Source organism: Cebus imitator, unplaced genomic scaffold (assembly GCF_001604975.1).
Source record: "Cebus imitator isolate Cc_AM_T3 unplaced genomic scaffold, Cebus_imitator-1.0 Scaffold0, whole genome shotgun sequence".
NCBI classification, from domain to species: Eukaryota; Metazoa; Chordata; class Mammalia; order Primates; family Cebidae; genus Cebus; species Cebus imitator.
Window position 1 is genome coordinate 14,824,219 of NW_016107315.1, and position 9,444 is coordinate 14,833,662.

Sequence of the window (9,444 nt, forward strand, 5' to 3'; positions counted from 1 at the left end):
GAGATGGAGTCTTGCTCTGTAGCCCAGGCTGAAGTGCAGTGGTGCGATTTTGGCTCACTGCAACCTCCACCTCCCGGGTCCCGGTTCAAGCAATTCTCCTACTTCAGCCTCCCAAGTAGCTGGGATTACAGGCACAAGCTACCACGCCCAGCTAATTTTTGTATTTTTTAGTAGAGATGGGGTTTCACCGTGTTGGCCAGTCTGGTCTTGAACTCCTGACCTGGTGATTCTCCTGCCTCGGCCTCCCAACATGCTGGGATTAGGGGCATAAGCCACTGCGCACATCTCAGTTTTTGAAGGCTCAAGTTAAGTACATGTAAGCTCACCATAAACTTGTATTTTTCTATGGTGTTTCCTGTAATTATTGCTACTGTATTAATCTGTATTTATTTTTTGTCTGGTCACCACACTCTCTTGTAGACTTAATTGTATACCAATGCATCTCCTTTGGATTTCTGCATGTAACGATAATTTTGTTTTCTAATAATTATCTCTTATTTTTGTTCTATATTTTATTGCATTGATTTGAACTTCCAAGGCAGTGCTGTTCGTTTGTTTGTTTGTGAGACAGGGTTTCACTCTGTTGCCCAGGCTGAATGCAGTGGCATAACCATACCTCACTGCAATCTCACACTCAGGAGCTCAAGTGATCATGGCCTCAGTGTCCAGAGTAGCTACCACTACAGGCATGTGCTACCATACCTGGTTAATTTTTCAATGTTCTGTAGAGAGTGGGGTGTAGCTATGTTGCCCAGGCTGGTCTCCAACCCTTGGGTCCCAAGCAATACTCCTACCGTAGCCTCCCAAAGTGTTGGGATTACAAGCATGTGCCATTGTGCTCAGCCTCAAGGCAGTGTTAAATAATTGCAATATATGGGGCATCGTTGTCACCTCCTTAAAAAAAAAAATAGAGACAAGGTCTCACTATGTTGCCTAAGCTGGTCTCGAACACCTGCCCTCAAGTGATCCTCCTGCCTCAGCTTACCACAGTGCTGGGATTACAGATGTGAGCCACCATGCTTGGCTCTATTTTTCTTTTTATCATTTCCTTTTTATAGGAATGCTTCAGTTGATTATCGTAAGTAGGATATTGTAGGGGGTTGAATTTTATCCCCCTAAAAATATATTCAAGGTCTAACCCCCCTCCTCATACCTGTGAATGGAACCTTCTTCAGGAATAGGGCTTTTGTAGCTTTAATAAGTTAAAATGAGGTTATACTTGATAAGAATGAACGATGATCGTTGTCCTTGTACGGAGAGGGAGATTTGGAAATGAATACAGTTCAGGAAGACTGGGCAGGTGAAGACAGAAGCAGAAAGTGAACTGATGAAAACCACAAGCTAAGAAATTCTAAGGATTGCTGGCGAACACAGGAATTTAGGAAGAGGCAAGAAAAAATTCCTTCCCAGAGACTTCTGAGGGAGTACAGCCTTGCCAACAGCTTATTTCAGACTTCTAGATTTAGAGCTAGGAGAGAGTGAATGTCTATTGTTTCAATCTTCCAGTTTATGGTAGTTTGTTCCTAGGAAACTAATACATATATTGTTCATGTTTGAAAATAGATATTTAAGAACATTTCTACTTCTCTTTGACTAGGATATTTTGTAAAATTAATAGGGAATGAGCACTCTTTAATGAGTTATTAGCATCTTGCTTGCTAAAATGTATGCATTTTTAAAAAAAGTATGTATTTTAGTTTTTAAAATGTCCATATATGTATATGCACATAAATTTTATATTTCATATAAATCCATAAATGCAATCATGTCATATATCTTGGATTTTATGTTTTTCTTTTCTTTTTTTTTTTTGAGACGGAGTTTCCCTTTTGTTGCCCAGGCTGGAGTGCAGTGGTGAAATCTCGGCTCACTGCAACCTCCGCCTCCTGGGTCCAAGCCATTCTCCTGCCTTAACCTCCTGAGTAGCTGGAACTACAGGCACACACCACCATGCCCAGCTAATTTTTGTATTTTTAGTAGAGACAGGGTTTCACCATGTTGACCGGGATGGTCTCGATCTCTTGACCTCGTGATCTGCCCACCTCAGCCTCCCAAAGTGCTGGGATTACAGGCGTGAGCCACTGCGCCTGGCCTGTTTTTCATTTTTTTGTGTTTTTCTTTTCCTTCTTATTTTGCTTTGGACTCTCCTCTTCTCCTGCCCCTCTGCCTACTTCACCCTAACCCACATACCCAAGTAACTGTATATTCACAGATGTTCATATATTTGCATACACACACACACAAACACACACACACAGAGAGAGAGAGACAGAGAGAGAGAGAGAGAGCATTTTTTCATTATTTATTTTACAGAAATGAAATATCACACATGTGATGGTCAATTCTAGGTGTCAAGTTGGTTATTCCATCAGTTACTAATCTAGGTGCTGCTGTGATTAAAGTCCATTATAAATGACTTTTAGTCAAGGAGGATATCTTAGATAATCTGGGTAGGCTTCACCCAATCTGTTGAAAGGCCTTAGGAGCAGAACTGAGATTTCTGGAAAGAAATTCCACCTGTGGGTAGCAGCCTCAGCCCATGCCAGAGAGTGTCAGCTGCCCTTCCTTATGGCCTGGTCTATGCATTCAGACTTGCCTAGCTAGACCTGACGATTAATCGATCAATTGTGTAATTGAATTTTCTTCAACAAATCCTTTGTGATGTCTCCTGCTGTTTCTGTCTTCCTACTTGAGCCCTGACTGATAGAACAGACTTTTTCTCATTTTGCCTTTTTCATTCAGCAATGTATCTTGGAAATTATTCCAAGTCCACTGACATAGCTATTGTTCATCCACTTTAATTGCTGTATACTATTTTATGGTGTAGATGTGCCATTATTTTTTCACTGTCTTCAGTTTCATGCCATGCTGGAAAATGCTGAATTAAATGCCTTATATTGGTTCTTTTATTTGCTCAAGACAGAATCCCAGAATGGAAACTTTTGAGTTAAATGATTATACAAATATCTCCTATAATATATATATTTCATCCCTTGGTATCCTTGAGGATGGGTTCCAGGACACCTGTGGGTACCAAAACCCACAGATGCTCAAGTCCCATATATAAAATGGCATAGCATTTGCATATAACCTACACATATCCTGCCATATACATTAAAGCCATCTAGATTACATATTACAATGCCACATAAAACTGATGGTCAATTTTATGTGTCAACTGATTATTCCATTGACTACTAATCTAGGTGTTTCTGTGATTAAAATACATAATCAATGACTTTTAGTAAAGGAGGATATCTTAGATAATCTGGGCAGGCCTCATCCAGTCAGTTGAAAGGCCCAAAGGGCAGAACTGAGATTTCTGGGAAGAAGTTCTAACTGTGGAGAGTAGCCTCAGCCCATCAGCCTCAACAGCAATACAATGTAAATGCTATGTAAATGGTTGTTATACTGTGTTGATTCTATTTTTTTTTTTTTTTTTTTAAAACCGAGTCTCACTCTGTCATCCAGACTGAAGTGGAACAATCTCGGCTCATTGCACCCTCCGCCTCCAGGGTTCAAGCGATTCTCCTGCCTCAGCCTCCGGAGCAGCTTCGATTACAGGTGTGCACCACCACATCCGGCTAATTTTTGTATTTTTAGTAGAGATGGGGTTTCACCATGTTGGCCAGGCTGGTCTTGATTTCCTGACCTCAAGTGATCTGCCAGCCTTACCCTCCCAAAGGGCTGGGATTACAGGCATGAGCCACCATGCCCCGCCTTGATTCTTAGTTGTATTATTTTTTATTGTAGTATTATTATTATTATTATTATTATTTTTTTTTTTTTGAGACGGAGTTTCGCTCCTGTTGCCCAGGCTGGAGTGCAATGGCGCGATCTCGGCTCACCGCAACCTCCGCCTCCTGGGTTCAGGCAATTCTCCTGCCTCAGCCTCCTGAGTAGCTGGGATTACAGGCATGTGCCACCATGCCCAGCTGATTTTTTGTATTTTTAGTAGAGACGGGGTTTCACCATGTTGACCAGGATGGTCTCGATCTCTTGACCTCGTGATCCACCCGCCTCGGCCTCCCAAAGTGCTGGGATTACAGGCGTGAGCCACCGCGCCCGGCAGTATTATTATTTTTAATTGCTTTTTTACAAATCTTTTCAAATCTATGCTTGGTTAAATCCATGGATGGGGAACCGACAGATGCAGAGGGTCCACTGTATACCTTTATACATAGTTAACTTTAACTGATGTTACTACCTTCCTTCCTAAAGAGCTGGAACAATTCATAACACCACTAATATTATATGAAAATACAAAATCATAGGTGCTACAGTTCTTTTTAACTTTTTTCTGTATGATAAATGTAAACCGATATCTGTAATAATAATTAATTTCCATGTTCCTGATATGTAAAATTTGAACATTTTTAATACGACATTTGTATTTGTTTTCCCCAAATTTTTATTTATATTCTGTGTCTATTTTATCATTGGGTTGTTTGCCTCTCTTTCTTTTTTTTTTTTTTGAAATAGAGTCTCCCTCTGTCACCAGGCTGGAGTGCAGTGGCGTGATCGCCGCTCACTGCAACCTCCGTCTCCCGGGTTCAAGCGATTCTCCTGCCTCAGCCTTCCCCAGTAGCTTGGACTACAGGCGCGCGCCACCACGTCCAGCTTATTTTTGTATTTTTAGTAGAGACAGGGTTTCACCATGTTTCTCCTGACTTTGTGATCTTCCTGCCTCGGCCTCCCAAAGTGCTGGAACTATAGGCGTGAGTCACCACACCCGGCCTGTTTGCCTCTTCTTATACATTTGTAAGAAATTCCTCTCTAGGCTGGGCGTGGTGGCTCACGCCTGTAATCCAAGCACTTTGGAGGCCAAGGCAGGCGGATCACCTAAGGTCGGGAGTTCAAGACCAGCCTGACCAACATGGTGAAACCCCTTCTTTAAAAAAAAAAAAAAAAAAAAAAAGAAATTCCTCTCTTTTCTCTAGCCTTGCTCGGTGGCTCCTGCCTATAATCCCAGTATTTTGGGAGGCCAAGACTGGTGTATTGCTTGAGCCCAGGAGATAGAGACCAGCCTGGGCAACATAGCAAAACCCTATCTCTACAAAAAATAGGCCTGGCTCAGTGGCTCATGCCTGCAATCTCAGCAATTGGTAGGCCATGGCAGGTGTATCATTTGAGCCCAGGAGTTCAAGACCAGCCTGGGCAATATGGTAAAATCCTACAAAATAAAAAATAGTAACAGCGTGCACCTGTAGTCCCAGTTACTTGGGAGGCTGAGGTGGGAGGTTTGCTTGAGCCTGGGAGGTCAAGACTACAATGAGCTGTGATTGTGCTACTACACTCTAGCCTGAATGGCAGAATGAGACCTTGTCTCAATTTTTAAAATAAACAAATAAAAAGAAATTACTCTTTGTTTTCTCTATAGCAAAAATTGTAATGTACTATTTATTGAATTTGTTTATGGTATGTATAGCTAACATACATCTGTTTAGATGTATGTAAATATGCTTATTGTCTTCATTATAGCTTTTTTTTTCCAGCTACAACTTCTTGGTTTCAAAACTTGGGTAAAGAAGGTCACCCATGTCCCTAGAAAAGATGGTACAGGTGGTATTTTAGATTGTCCTGCAAGATATTTATTGCTTTCTTGTTGTATTTGTCTTTAGTCTTTTTGTTTATGATATATTCACCTAAAAAAGTACCCCAAGAGGCTGTAATAAATCTTAGTCATATTATAAACAAAGGGAGAAGTAAATTCTTCTTTTCAAATTCTTAGCCAATTTAAAAATGTTCTTGGCTTATTATAATATTCGGAAATTCCAAAGCAATTTTAATAGCACATTGAGTTATAATTGACATGTAATTTCAAAATGTTTCCTTTGGAACTTTTGTAATCCCTCTCCCCCCAACCTCTCTTCACTCCCCAGGCAACCCCTGATCTGCTTCCTATCACTACAGATTAGTTTGCATTTTCTAGGATTTTTTACAAATGGAATCATGCAGTAAATACTCTTTTTTTTTAAATTTTTTTTTTAAAGACGGGGTTTCACCATGTTGGTCAGGCTAGCCTTGAACTCCTGACCTCAGGTGATCCGCTTGCCTTGGCCTCCAAAGTGCTTGGATTACAGGCATGAGCCACCATGCCCGACCGGCAGTAAATACTCTTTTAGGGAGTCTGGTTTGTTTTACTTAGGATAATTATTTTGAGATTGTGTTGTTGCACATATAACTAGATCATTTCTTTTTATTGCTGAATAGTATTAGATTTTATTGATATACCTCTTGTCTTGGTCCGTTTTCATGCTGCTAATAAAGAAATACCCAAGACTGGGCAATTTACAAAAAAAAAGAGGTTTAGTTGGACTTAACAGTTCCACGCAGCTGGGGAAGCCTCCGATCATGGTGGAAGGCAAGGAGGAGCAAGTCTGGTCTTACATGGATGGCAGCAGGCGAAGAGAGAGAGAGCTTATGCAGGGAAACTCCCCCTTAGAATACCATCAGATCTCATGAGACCCACCCACCACTGCAAGAACAGCATGGGAAAGACCTGCCCCCATGATCCAGTTACCTACCACTGGGCGTCTCCCACAATACGTGGGAATTCAAGATGAGATTTGGGTTGGGACACAGCCAAACCATATCACCACTATACACTTACCCATTCAAATGCTGATGACCATTCTAGGTTTTGGCTATTACCAAATACAAACATTCATATACAAGGTGGTTTTGTTTGTTTGTTTGCTTGTTTTGAGATAGGTTCTTGTTCAGTCATTAGGCTGGAGTGCGGTGGCACAATCATGAGTCACTGCAGCCTCAACGTCCTGGGCTCATGCTGGGACTGCAGATGCATACCACTATGCCTGGCTAATTTTGTATTTCTTTGTAGATATGGGGTTTTACCATGTTGCCTAGGCTGGTCTTGAACCCCTGGGCTCAAGGAATCCACCTGCCTCAGCCTCCCAAATTGTTGGGATAACAGGCATGAGCCACCACGCCCAGCCTCATATACACATTTTTCTATGGACATATGCTTTCATTTTCTTTTTGGTAAATACCTAGGAGTAGAAAGATAGGCATGTGGCCGGGCGCGGTGGCTCATGCCTGTAATCCTAGCACTTTGGGAGGCCGAGGTGGATGGATCACTTGAGGTTCGGAGTTCAAAACCAGCCTGGCCATCATGGTGAAACCCTATCTTTAAAAAATAATAATAATAATAATAAAATAAAAAAGAAAGACAGGCATATCAATACCAAGGCATATGATAGGTCTATGTTTAATGTTTTAAGAAACTGCCAAGCTTTTCCCAAATTGCTCATACCATTTATATTCCCACTAACAGTCATGACAGTTCCAGTTGCTCCACATTTGTCAATACCTGATGTAGTCAGTCTTTTTATTTTTGGACATTCTATTAATAATAGGTACACACCCATTAGGAGTACTGCATGTGGTTTTTTATTTGTTTGTTTATTTGTTTTGAGATGGAGTTTCGCTCTGTTGCCCAGGTTGGAGTGCAGTGGCACAAACTCAGCTCATTGCAACCTTTGCCTCCCAGGTACAAGCAATTCTCCTGCCTCAGCCCCTTCTGAGTAGCTGGATTACAGGCATCTGCCACCATGCCCGGCTAATTTTGTATTTTTAGTAGAGTCAGGGTTTCACCATGTTGGCCAAGCTGATCTTGAACTCCTTACTTAGGTAATCCACCCTCCTCGGCCTCCCAAACTGCTGGATTACAGGTGTGAGCCACTGTGCCCAGCCTGCATGTGGCTTAAATTTGCATGTCTCTAGTGATTGATAATGTACAGCATCTTTTCATGTGATTATTCATCATGCATATATCTCCTTTGGTGAAAGGTCTGTTTGTGTTGCTTCCAGTGAGAAGCCTGTTGTGGTTCTTACTTTGGTCCTCCTATACATAGTTTGATTACTACTCTGCTGAAGATTTAAGGGGGCCTTCTGTACCTCTCCAGAGCTCTCTTTCTCTTTGTGTAGCTCTCTTCTGACACTGAGCCCTGCAAACTCCAGCCACCCTGGAAGCCCAGATGTGTCTCCTCAATTCAGAGAAATTGCCGAGCTCCTGCAGGGTTTTTCACCCTGCACTGCAGTCTGTCATTTTCTGCAGCAAGCTTACTAGAGTTTCTAGTGCTTACTGCAGAGAGTGAAGCATACTGCAGCTCTAGTTAGCTGGAGCAATTGTGGTGCATGTCTCCTCTTTTTGGTTTCTGTCCTTTGTTCCCTTATGTTCACTTTTTTAACACTGTAATTTTAAATACTTTGTCTATTTTTTTTTCTTAGTTGTTTTAGGTGAGAGAATAAATACAGTCCCATTTTTCCATCTTGGCTGGAAGCAGAAGTTCTTTACCAAAATGTTTCTGAATTTATATAAAAATAGTACAAAACAGTGTATATGTTTTCTCATGAATTAAAAACTTTTTTATCTTTCTGTAGTGGCTCGATTTATCTCCGGCAGTGTTTTCTGTCTTAAGATCTATTTTGTCTGACATTAATTCTGGTTTTCCTTCAGTTAGTGTTTGCCTGATGCCTTTTTCTATATTTTGACTTTCAGCCCTTGCTGTGTCTTTTTTTCTTTTTCTTTTTCTTTTTTAAAGTTTCAGTTTTTGTTTGTTTGTTTGTTTTTTGTTTTTGAGACAGAGTCTCACTCTGTCACCCAGGCTGGAGTGCAATGGCATGGTCTCTGCTCACTGCAGGCTCTGCCTCCAGGGTTCAGGTGATTCTCCTGCCTTAGCTTCCCGTAGTTGGGACTACAGGTGCATGCCACCACACCTGGCTAATTTTTGTATTTTCAGTAGAGACGGGGTTTCACTATATTGGCCAGACTTGTCTTGAACTCCTGACCTCATGATTCGCCCACCTCAGCCTCCCAAAGTGCTGGGATTACAGGTGTGAGCTACACCACGCCTGGCCTTTTGAAAGTTTTTTTCCCGGGCTGGGTGCAGTGGCTCAAGACTGTAATCCCAGCACTTTGGGAGGCTGAGGCGGGTGGATCACGAGGTCAAGAGATCGAGACCATCCTGGTCAACACGGTGAAACCCCATCTCTACTAAAAATACAAAAAAAAATTAGCTGGGCATGGTGGCATGTGCCTGTAATCCCAGCTACTCAGGAGGCTGAGGCAGGAGAATTGCCTGAACCCAGGAGGCGGAGGTTGCGGTGAGCTGAGATCGCGCCATTGCACTCCAGCCTGGGTAACAAGAGCAAAACTCCGTCCCAAAAAAAAAAGAAAGTTTTTTTCCCCATGACACATGCCCAGGAGGTCCTGAGAACATGTACCCCTGTGTCTTTATTTTTTAGGTGTCTTTTCAAAAACAGCCTGTAGGTGTGTGTGTATTTGTATATATATTATTTGTGACAATCTTTTTCTTTTTGTTGTATTGTCTAGTTTCTTTATATTTATTATGATCTGGAATTATTATTATTATTATTTTGAGACAAAGTCTCACTCTGTTGCCCAGGCTGGAGTGCAGG